The 10812-nt window shown below is 34.3% G+C and overlaps 1 long non-coding RNA gene across 2 annotated transcripts; it reads right to left on the reverse strand.

Annotated features, from left to right (window-relative positions):
• Positions 1-635: 635 nt before the first annotated feature.
• On the reverse strand, positions 636-3481 carry LOC132042353 (uncharacterized). 2 transcript variants are annotated; one of them, XR_009411442.1, is made up of 3 exons: positions 2567-3481; positions 1789-1866; positions 636-1242 (listed from the first exon to the last, which is right to left on the reverse strand). It is a non-coding gene; the product is annotated as an uncharacterized LOC132042353 (long non-coding RNA). The 2 variants fall into 2 exon arrangements; XR_009411441.1 differs by having other exon boundaries at positions 636-1866.
• Between the last annotated feature and the right edge of the window lie 7331 nt (positions 3482-10812).

Raw genomic sequence — 10812 nt, forward strand, 5'->3', positions numbered from 1 at the left:
TATTGGCAAAAGGTAATGCAGCAACGCAGCTAGCCATCTTGTTGTTGGCAGTCATCTTGTTCTCAGCAGGTGTCCTAAGCTGTTTTGTTGCCATGTTTTTAACAAAATACTTGTAGAGACAATTAGTGATGGAATAATTCTTGTTAAGATAGAAGTGTGAAAGAAAGATAGTAGAAACAGTAGTAGCAGTAGAGTTTGGTTAACTGTTTGACATACATTTTTAAAGCATTGTGTGTCACAATGGGCTATCACATAATGCAAAGTTTTAGTACGAATTACTATTCATCAATCAGCTTAAAACCACAAACATCATCTGCACGCAAAGCATTATTGTCTATAAATTGGCACATCCCTTTAAAGTTCAAGTCTCATAACAATTAAATAGCATTATCAAACTGAAGAGTAGCCACAAGTGGTTGCTCCCTCTTCGAGTATCTTTCGCCAAAAGCAGCTGTCATACTTTGCGCTCAAGTATCTACATTCATAAACATGTTCAGACACACTATGATAACACTGAACTGTAAGGTTCAGTGCTTCAATAACTTCAGGTTTTATTTGCTGCTCTGTTTATTAGTGGCTTATCATCATTATAAATTAAGAAGTTTTATGTACCAATAGCAGTTTAAAGTAATGACTTTATAAAAAAAACAGAGAATGAGGGAAATCATAATGTTCCGGTTTGCTACTCTCGAACACTAACTTCCAAACCAAATGAATTATGCAAGCAAGGGAAACCATCTGCCTTAGACCTGACTTTCTGAAATGGGATTCAGAGAAGGTGGAGTTCAGTAACCCAATTCCAACTCAAATAAGATAAATAACCCAACACCAAGCAAGACAATATGTTGGCTAGAACATATTACTAAATACTTCTTGTATATTCTTAAAAAATTTACCTTTGAAATTACTAAACCTCTCTACGACATTTCCTATGCCCATGAAAGGGTTCTGTAATCCAAAGTAAGAAAAGAATAAGTTTAAAATAACATAAATCCTTTCCTAATTGCAGAACTTCAATATATATTAATTGAGGATTGATGTGAAAGTGTAAAAACATGAGAATTATTGCTTTATTTTTCTACAGCTAAAACTACGTAAAACAAAAAAGTTTCTTATAAAGCAAAGTGACAGCTAGAAGGGTAACTCGAAGTATGTCGAAAGGAAGCATAGCAATGTCGAAGAATAAGAAGAACATGTTCACATAACATGGGGTTATCCGTCTAAGCACTTGGAAAGACTTACCTGTTGATGCAAATCAAGGTAGCGAGATTGATATTAAGAGTGAGTGGGCTATATTGGATATGAAAGTTTTCAATCACCCACGAAGAGCTCAAAGTGCCATAAAAGATTCATTAAAAAGAGCTTTAAAAATCCATAACAAGCTTCATTTTCCCTACTGTTTTCAACAAACATTAGAAGATGGCATCCAAAAAATAAAGCAAGCTTCATGTAGGCCTTCCAATGGAATCCAGAGTGTTTAAAATTAAGATAAAAGGGGAAAAGCCTTTCTAAATATATGAATGCTGTCTATCTAATGAGTAAGAGAGCACGGAAGCCTTCTCAAAGGCATGCAGTCAACTACTATATTATACTACCACTTTCTTTTAAAAAAATATTTTCACTGATTAGTTGGTAGTCAATGCTTATAAGGAAAATAGAGCTGATGGTGAAGTAGGAGAATGTACATCAGCAAGACTGATCCTTTATGCACAAAATCAGTGTCATGATCATATGGTGAATGTTTGTGGAAGTATATGAGGAAGATATGGAGGAATTTGCTGCGAATACCTGTATCTCAGTAGTTGGTGGAAGGATAGTTTACTGGCAACTCCTTGAGATTGAAAGACCTTAAGGATGGAAAGCTCTCTACGCTGATCATGTATCTGTCCTAAAGCCTGGAGGTCCACTACTTAATGAGAAGTTCTAAATGACAACTGATGAAATGAAACGATAGTGAGATGAGAAAAGTCGTGCCATAAAAGTCAAAATTTTCCTCGTCAGGGAAACTCATGTTCCTCCTTGATAGTTTGCAAGGTTTTCTACTATCAACCGTCCTCTTTGGTTTTTATATACGTGATTCACTTTACTGGAAAAAGACACAGAAGGTGGTCGGCATCAGCGATCTCCTAGTCCATCTTATCATGGAGGAAGCATATTTCAATCATATGACTAACTAAAATTCACTTTTCAAGATCAATTCAAACTTTACAGAAGTATAACTAAAGTTTTAAAATCTTATGGGGCAGTTTACATGCTTTCAAAATTCTGATTGATGTATGCTTACATCCATCATAAATGATTTATGCTTACTCCGTCCGACATCTCCAGAAATTAAGACAAGAAACTGAAAGTTCAAAGTTAGCCGATAATATTACCACCTGGAAATACATAATTCGGTTGCCAAAAATCCAACACAAATTAAAACCTATAAAATAAAAAATATAGGTATAATAAATCAGTCCCAAATAAATCTATTCTTATTTTTACTTTCCTTTTAAGGGTGAGCGACAGTGATAGGATAACATTAGAAAAGAGACGAAAATCAATATTAATAAAGTAATTATACCTTTTGATATTACAAAGACAATGATCGAAAGGAAGGGTTGACCTGATCTTTCAGCTAGAACCTCCTCCACAACAAACAAATCAGATAAGTTAGTCAATTTATGATATTACCACCACGACAACATAAAAATATAGTCATGAACAAAGGATTAAAAAAATAAAGAAAAAGGAGATGTAGAAAATATATAAGCATCAAAGCAATCAGAAGACCCAAGAGAAACATCAAAGAAGCTCATAGTGACAACGGAGAAACCATTAAAAGAAACAGAGACAGTAAATAGATTCGAGGAGAACGAAGAAGGCGACTTTTAATCAGGCAGCATCTACCGTTTAGTGCAACTTGATCGGCTGAAATCAGAGAGGTTTTGGATGAACATAGATACGGAACTTCCACGTATAATGATGCGGTGGCTGCCATAAACACGTGGATTAACATAAAATAGGTCATACAAACTGAAATGACGAAAATACCCTCTACTAATAAAATCAAGCATGTCGATCCTGGGGTTGAACCCACTCTTCTACGTAGTAGAAATATTGCACCTTCGGGGCCAAAAACAATGGCATCAAGGAATATGAAGTTCTTTTTGCAATAAATAAAAAGGGAAAGAAGAAAAGTAGAAAAGTAGAAGAAGCTCATGAAAATTGCAAAATCAAGAAAAAACAACGCTACCTTCTCAGCAAGTATCAAAATAGACCATTCTCTCAATTTCTCTGCATTTCCTCTGTTTCTCAAATCTATCATGGAATAACTGTAGAGTTTTTAAGTTTATTGGATCGCCAAATTATAGTTACATAATAGCTTCTCTAGCTTGGTCGAAAAAATAAATCTCCCTCTATGCAAAAACATAATCATATCTCAGTTTAACAAAAAATAATTGAAAAACAAATTAAACAATCTATTTAAATAATCGCATGTACTCTATCATACATATAAAGAGAGAGCCAACAAAAAATTTGTGAAAAAATAGATTTTCAGACATAAGATGAAAACTAGTATTGCAATGGCACATTAATGACAAATTTGAGGAGTAATAACGAATATGGAAGAAAATAAATGCATTAATATGTATTAATTGTTCAATTTAATTGGAGGTTAAAATTGTGGTTGACACATGAACAGTAAAAGCCGCAAGATCCAGAGAATAAGAAGATGAAAAGCGTAGTCATTAATAGGTATTAATTATTCAGTTTAATAAAAATAATCATGGTGAAAATTTCGGAGTACCTAATTTTGTGAAGATTTTTTAAACATAAAATAAGGAAAAAATTCAAAAAATTGAGAAAATAGAGAAATAGGAATGGTGGCCATAGAGAGGTGTCACATCACCTTATCTATGTCTTACTTTATTATATATGTAAATGAAAGAGAGAAAAACTAATATACATAAATTTACAATTACTGATGGAAGGTGAAAGAACAAATATTGAATTCACATTCTAAAGATTGATATTAATTATATATTTGTAATAGGTAGTGGAAGATGAAGGTATCCTAAATTGAATTGATCACAATAAATATCATTAACTTTAGAAACATGTTCATCAAATTATGAAATTCAAACAATCTGTAATAGGTAGTGGAAGATGAAGGTATCCTAAATTGAATTGATCACAATAAATGACATTAACTTTAGAAACATGTTCATCAAAATGTAAATTTACATTTTAGTACATAAATATTACAATGAAGAGATTTTAAGTGAAGGATAAAATGGTCGTTCAACACTTAGTGGGCATTTTGATCTTTCAACTTTTTAACTTGGGAGCTTCTTACTTATATAATAATACTAGTTTTTTCGACACGTGCGTTGCACGTGGTTGCTTAGTCATGTTAAACATTAATAGTACCAATATAAATATTTGAATTAATTATACATGAAAGAATAATGTTGAAGTTTCTCTAAATGATCAATGTGAAACATCTCACCACAGAACGTTCTATCGTCCATGTACTCATACTAAACATAAATATTCTACCAGTGGTAACCATTTCAATAGTTTTTTTGTGTCCCTTTATTTGAAATTATCTTTATTTTAAACTGCCTATTACCAGTCCAAATTTTGTGTTCCCTTTTAATTGTGCGTTTCTTGATTAAAGTGTGTTCATTTGTGTCTTGCACTATCAATTGCTTTTCCCCTCAAGTATCGAAGTTATGTTAATTATTCAAGAATAACATAACTTTTGAAGACTCTTTTTAACTTTCTAGATCTTTATATAAATAGCATAAGTATTACAAGCTTGATCTTACAAGCAACATAATAAAAGCCTTGCAAGATATTTTAATAAATTTCTCTCTAATAACTCATAATTTTCAGTAAATTGATGGAATGTCAGATGAAAATTTTCAAAGAAGATTAAACTCATAATTCTCTAATAAATTTCTCTGATTAAACTAAAGAAGATTTTAAGAGTAATTTTACCTTTTTCATTTGTCAATATTTCTAGCTTTTATTTCATGCTCGTAATCTTAACTTTTAGAAAATATTTCATATTAAATTAACGGTGTTTTTGATTTTTGATCGAGAGAGAAAGCAACTCTATCAAAAGGATACCACATGTTAAATTAAATATATTAATTGTTATAGCGTCTGCGGAAACTTGATATTTTTATAGAGAGCAGCCAATTACTTTAGAAACAAAAATTTAAAACAATAATTAGTTACTCATAATTAGAAATATACAATTTTTAATGAAAAAGCATACCAAATTTATCCCTATTCAATCATGTTTAACCAGAATTATAATTCCAATGAAAAATAATTAAAATGAATACCTTAATATTTGTATGGTCCGGATGATCAGATTTTTAAATCTTGCTTGTGATTCTCCTGATGATAATTTCACGCCAGCAAATATTCAAGAGAAGAAATGCAGCAAAAACATAGATGTTGGTTGCTCTTTAGGAGTTGTGAATGTGATACATGTTTTTTTGTCAAACTGTGCTTAGCGTCTTTTCGTTTGGGTGGCTGCTAAGCGTGGTTACATATTTCTTACTTTCTTTTTACGGAAAAGGGTCAAAAATACTCCTCTACTTTGGAAAAAGAGCTAAAAATATCCTCCGAACTTATTTTGAGTAAAAAATATCCCTCCCGTCCTTAAAGTTTTCAAATCCCTGCCTTGACGGAAATTATCCGCCAAAATAACTCAAAATCATTTTTTAATCCCGCTTCATTCATCATTTGGGATATTCTCTCTCCTCTCTCTCCTCTCTCTGCTTTCTCTCTCCTCTCTCCAACGGTAACATCTCCTCCCTCCTCCCACTCGCCATCCCGTCAGGCGACCAGACCGCACCACTGCCCAGGTAACTCCGGCGACCAGGTAACGCCGGCCACTTTTCCGGCCAGATCTACTTTTTCCGGCCAGATCTACTTTTTCCTCTCTTTCCTTTTCTTCTTCTCCTCTTCTTCTTTTCTTCTCCTTTTCCCCTTTTTTTTAGCTGCTCCTGGCGCTGCCAGAACACAGCTGCGTCATCGCCGGAGATTTTTTTTTTTTCCGGGAGCATTTTCCGGCCAGCCCTCTCTTTCTCTCCTTTTTTTCTTTTTTCTGTTTCTTTTCTTGTTCCCCCTCTTCTCTGCTCCTGTTTCAGGTCTCTGTGAGAATAATTCCGGCAGTGAACAGTGAACAGTAACTCCGACAGTGAACAGTGAATCCGGCAGTGAACAGTACTCGAACGTTGAACAGTGTTTTCCGGCGGCGATCAGGTTCATTTCAACTGGAGTTGGTACCTCCGGTTGCCATATCCATTATTTGTCCATACACTTGTAGTTACATTTTTTTTTTGCTACCTTTAGACTTTTGTATAGTTTATTAGTTCATACTATTTTCGTGGCTTTGCTTGGTGATGGTAGACTAGGGTCATGTTCTCGTTGGGGGACGGGGGCGAGGGTTAGGAGGGGTAAGTGGGTAAAGGAGCGTCTAGGTTGCAAGATCTTGGAACATTGGAACGTTAACGGGGAAGTAAGCTAGTTAAGATTCTTAAGAAGGAAGATTAATATATTTCTCTAAAGCTAAGGGTAGAATAACGAAGTATAGAAATGGGGTGGGCATTTTAGTAGATAGTGAATTGAGAGATCGGGTGGTAGAGGTAAATAGGATGATGTCGATTAAGGTGGTCGTTGAAGGACTCACTTTGAACATTATTAGTGTATATGCCGGCAAGCTGGCTTCATGAGGAGAAGATTGGGAGGATTTGGACTCATAGTGGGAGGCATACCGCCTACCGAGAAGCTAATAAGGTGATTTCTCTCGGACCTATTTCGGGAGGTTTAAACTAAAGAAGATTGGAAGAGTCTACTTTTGGATTTTGCAAGAGCTTTTTCATTTGATCAATATTTCTCAAAGAAGGAGAACACTTGGTAACCTTTCGTGCGGTGGCTAACTTAACTTTTACTCTTATGGAAGGATGATAAATATTTCATATTAAATCTTACAACGGTGTTTTTGATTTTTGATCGAGAGAGAAAGCAGGATCGGATGGGGGAGTTTCTATCAAAAGGATACCTGGGATATGTTAAATTAAATATATTAAGTGTTGGGGGTCTCGACGGTAGTCGTGGTCGGCGTCAGGGACGGTGGTGGAATGGAGAAGTTGATATTTTTATAGAGAGCAGCCAATTACTTTAGAAACAAAAATTTAAACAATAATTAGTTACTCATAAGAGAGAATATACAATTTTTAATGAAGAAAGCACGTGATGGATCCAAATTTAGAGGAGATCCCTATACTTCTTCAATCATGATTTAACCAGAATTATAATTCCAGGATGAAAAATAATTAAAATGTCATCTTTTAAGACGGCATAGAATGGAGGGCGCAGTGTAATATTTGATATGGTTGCAAACTATAGAGGTATATCGGATGATCAGAGTGTTTGGAGATGAGGGTGAGGGAGGTGTGTCTTGCTTGTGATTCTCGAAAAATCCGTCTTGTGCAAGGAAGGATGGTGATAGGGAGAGGAAGAGGGACTTACACATGGTGTTCGTCGCACAGAAAAGACAAATATTCAAGAGAAGAAATGGCGTACGTTAGGGTGCAGCAAAAACATAGATGTTGGGGTTGCGTCGGATCTTAGTCCGTTTTTATTTTCCTTGGTGATGGATGGATTGACACGGAATGTGAGGTGCCATGGTGTTTTTTCCCGATTGACGAGACTCGTAGCGGAGTTAACGATGCAGAGTGTTGGAGAGCGTCAAGGGTTTTAGGACCGTTTGGGTGTAAGTTTGAAGCACCTCGGGAGCTTGGAAGTAAGGCTTGGTACATGGGAAGAAAAGTAGTTTGAAGTACCTTGGGGTTGTGCAAGGCGACGGGGAGATTGACGATGATGTCACACGTCGTATTGGGGGGCGGGGTGGATGAAATGGAGGCTTGCTTGGGAGTCTTTATGTGACAGAAAAGTGCACCAAAACTTAAGGGCAAGTTACTGAAGTGGTGGTTAGGCAAAATTAAGATCTCTCCGAAAAGATGAAAGTTGCCGAGATGAGAATGTTGAGATGGATGTGTTGAGGATTAGGAATGAGGATATTCGGGATAAGGTTGGCCTCGGTTATTGAGATGGTTTGGGCATGTGAAGAGAGAGACACAAAATGAGAGGTTCGGAGGATAGAAGAAGTATTGGGGAGAGGTAATTTAGCCCTTTGACCTTAGATAGGAGGGTTTGGAGGACCCGTGAAGCTAGAGATAGTCTCGGTATTTTTGACCCTTTTGCGATATAATTTTTTTATGCTCCGATTTTTTTTTAAGTAGAGTATTATTGGGTTTTGAGAAGGTTGTGATTATCCGTGTAATTTGCTTGCATTAAGTTTTAAATTTAAGATTTCATGTTTTTAATTAAAAAAAACCTTGGTAGGAGTGATCGTCACACTCCTATACTAAAGCCAACTTGTTGTTGTTGTTGTTGTTGTTGTTGTTGCTTCATTCATCTTGATTCATTCTTATTCCCCCAATTTCAAAAAGGGATCAGTTGGGTAGGGTTTAAATGATAGAGTGAGTTTAAAAAATGAATTGGGGTTTATTTTGAGAGATAATTTCCATCAAGATAGGGGTATATATTTGAAAACTTTAAGGATGGGAGGATATTTTTAACCCAAAATAAGTTCGGAGGATATTTTTAGCCCTTTTTTCAACGTAGAGAGGTATTTTTGACCCTTTTGCCTTCTTTTTAAGTAGAGTAATTGGGTTTTGAGAAGGGTATTTCGGTAATAATTTAAGTTTTAAATTTAAGATTTCATGTTTTTAATTAAAAAAAATTGATCGTCTCTATACAGTAACTAAAACAACTTCACACTTGATTCATTCTTTCAAAAAAAGTAGTGTGTGATATATAATTTTAAAATGTCAAATGATTTTTTTTTCATGAAAAGTTGTGTAATTTTAGTATTTTTAGGAAAACGTATTTCATGTTTCATGGATACATTTTCCATACAAAATCGATTTTATCGCAATAAACATGTCCAGTGAAAGAAAAAAAAAAGAAGGAATTTACGTATGATCTTAATATAATCGTCAGAATTTTACATCATTGTAATCATGCAACATTATGTCTCAACAGCTCCTTTTACATCACTGCAAGATTTTATTTTAAAAAGTTATATCCATACCAAGTGGAGAATATTCCTCGTACTTCATGGATGATGGATTCTTGGTGTAGTCATGGGAGGATGGATTCTTGTTGTAGTATGCTTAAAAATCGCATCTCTTTCAGACATTAGCTGTCTGTTTATTCATTATTTGAGAAGGAAACTAAGATGAAAAAGAAATATAAAGTACAGAGCTAATTGTTTAAATTAGAGGATGACAATGTTATGGTCACGACCTGAGGCCCAAAAGGCGGATTAAAGCTCTCAAACGAAGTGTCTCTTTGGATTTTGGAGCGGTTGGTTCCCGTGTATTTTAAAAAAAATTAATTTAGAAGTAGGGGATATAGTTTAGAGGGCATTTTAGTAGTTATTTGAATTGGGGGTATTTACGTAATTTAACTTTTAAGTTTGGGAGTTCATGCTTTTAATATAATATATATAGATGATTACTCCTAATTATTTTAAGTAACCTAATGTATGAAATAATTAGAATATACTTTAAAGTTGCAACACTAATAATTTCTTGAACTTTTCAACTCAATAGTTAATAATAAGAGTAAAATAGGTATGAAATGGTAAATTATCTCTTGGTTTTCTAAACCTGACAAGTAAAAATGAACAACTATTTTTAATATACAGGACAAAAATGACAAGAGTTCAAGTTCCTAAATTATCAGAATAAAATAGTTCAATCTAATTCTAGTGAAAGCAAAATAGAACCAGCAGCTCTCATATAAATCATGCTTCAACATAAAAAAGGACTAAGTATCCAATTCAGAACAAGATTGAACTAAGTTATTATACTGAACTCGGACAGAATTGAAAAGCAAAACTGTGAGAGGAAACTGAGCCAATTCGTGCTTATATTTTTTAAGATCTCTTATTCTAAAAAAAAAGGCTTGGACGTGAAGAAGTTAAGATGCAACTTACTGTACATTACTAGAGCTTTCTAAGCTAACATCAAGACACAACTTAAATTGTAACAACATGGGTATAATCTCAGTGATCTTTATAGATTGGTGAACCTGAATTCAGGTCGTTCTATTAAACTAAGTTCATACGACAAACCTTCTAGGAAAATCAACTACATATAGGGAAAGCGATTTTCTAAAATATTTGTTAACTTAACAACAAGGACACTGTTAGGACCAAACAAAGGAAAACTCAAACTTAAAACACAGAATGGCAACAACTTACTAAACAGATTTGAGTCAGATTAGTATTCTTCGGGAAATTTTTATACTTCAATAACTCATTTTAAAACCTGAATCCATTTAAACGTTGGAAAACAACTCATATAACCATCAAGCTTTAATGTAAAATCCATTCAGTTCTTTAAGAGTGCATATGAACTCCTCTTCCATTCAAAATTCAAACCAAACAGAGCTTTTACCTATATTTCAAAAAAGAAAATGAAAAATGAAAAAGGGAAGCTAGAGATGGGATCTGTTTGGATTTTTTAGAGTAGAGAGGACATAAGTATTCATATGAGCACTCTCCTTATCCTGTACCCCTATAGTTAGTTCCAACAGCTAATTAACCAACATTAATCAACAAAACTAATGGTGTGATAATCAAGTCATCATTTTGCTAACATTGACAATAGATCAATAGCAGCAGCTAACAACAGACAAGCTAGTCACATAGCTGATTACTGATAACTAAAC

Source organism: Lycium ferocissimum, unplaced genomic scaffold, assembly GCF_029784015.1.
Source record: "Lycium ferocissimum isolate CSIRO_LF1 unplaced genomic scaffold, AGI_CSIRO_Lferr_CH_V1 ctg14714, whole genome shotgun sequence".
In the NCBI taxonomy this organism is placed as follows: Eukaryota; Viridiplantae; Streptophyta; class Magnoliopsida; order Solanales; family Solanaceae; genus Lycium; species Lycium ferocissimum.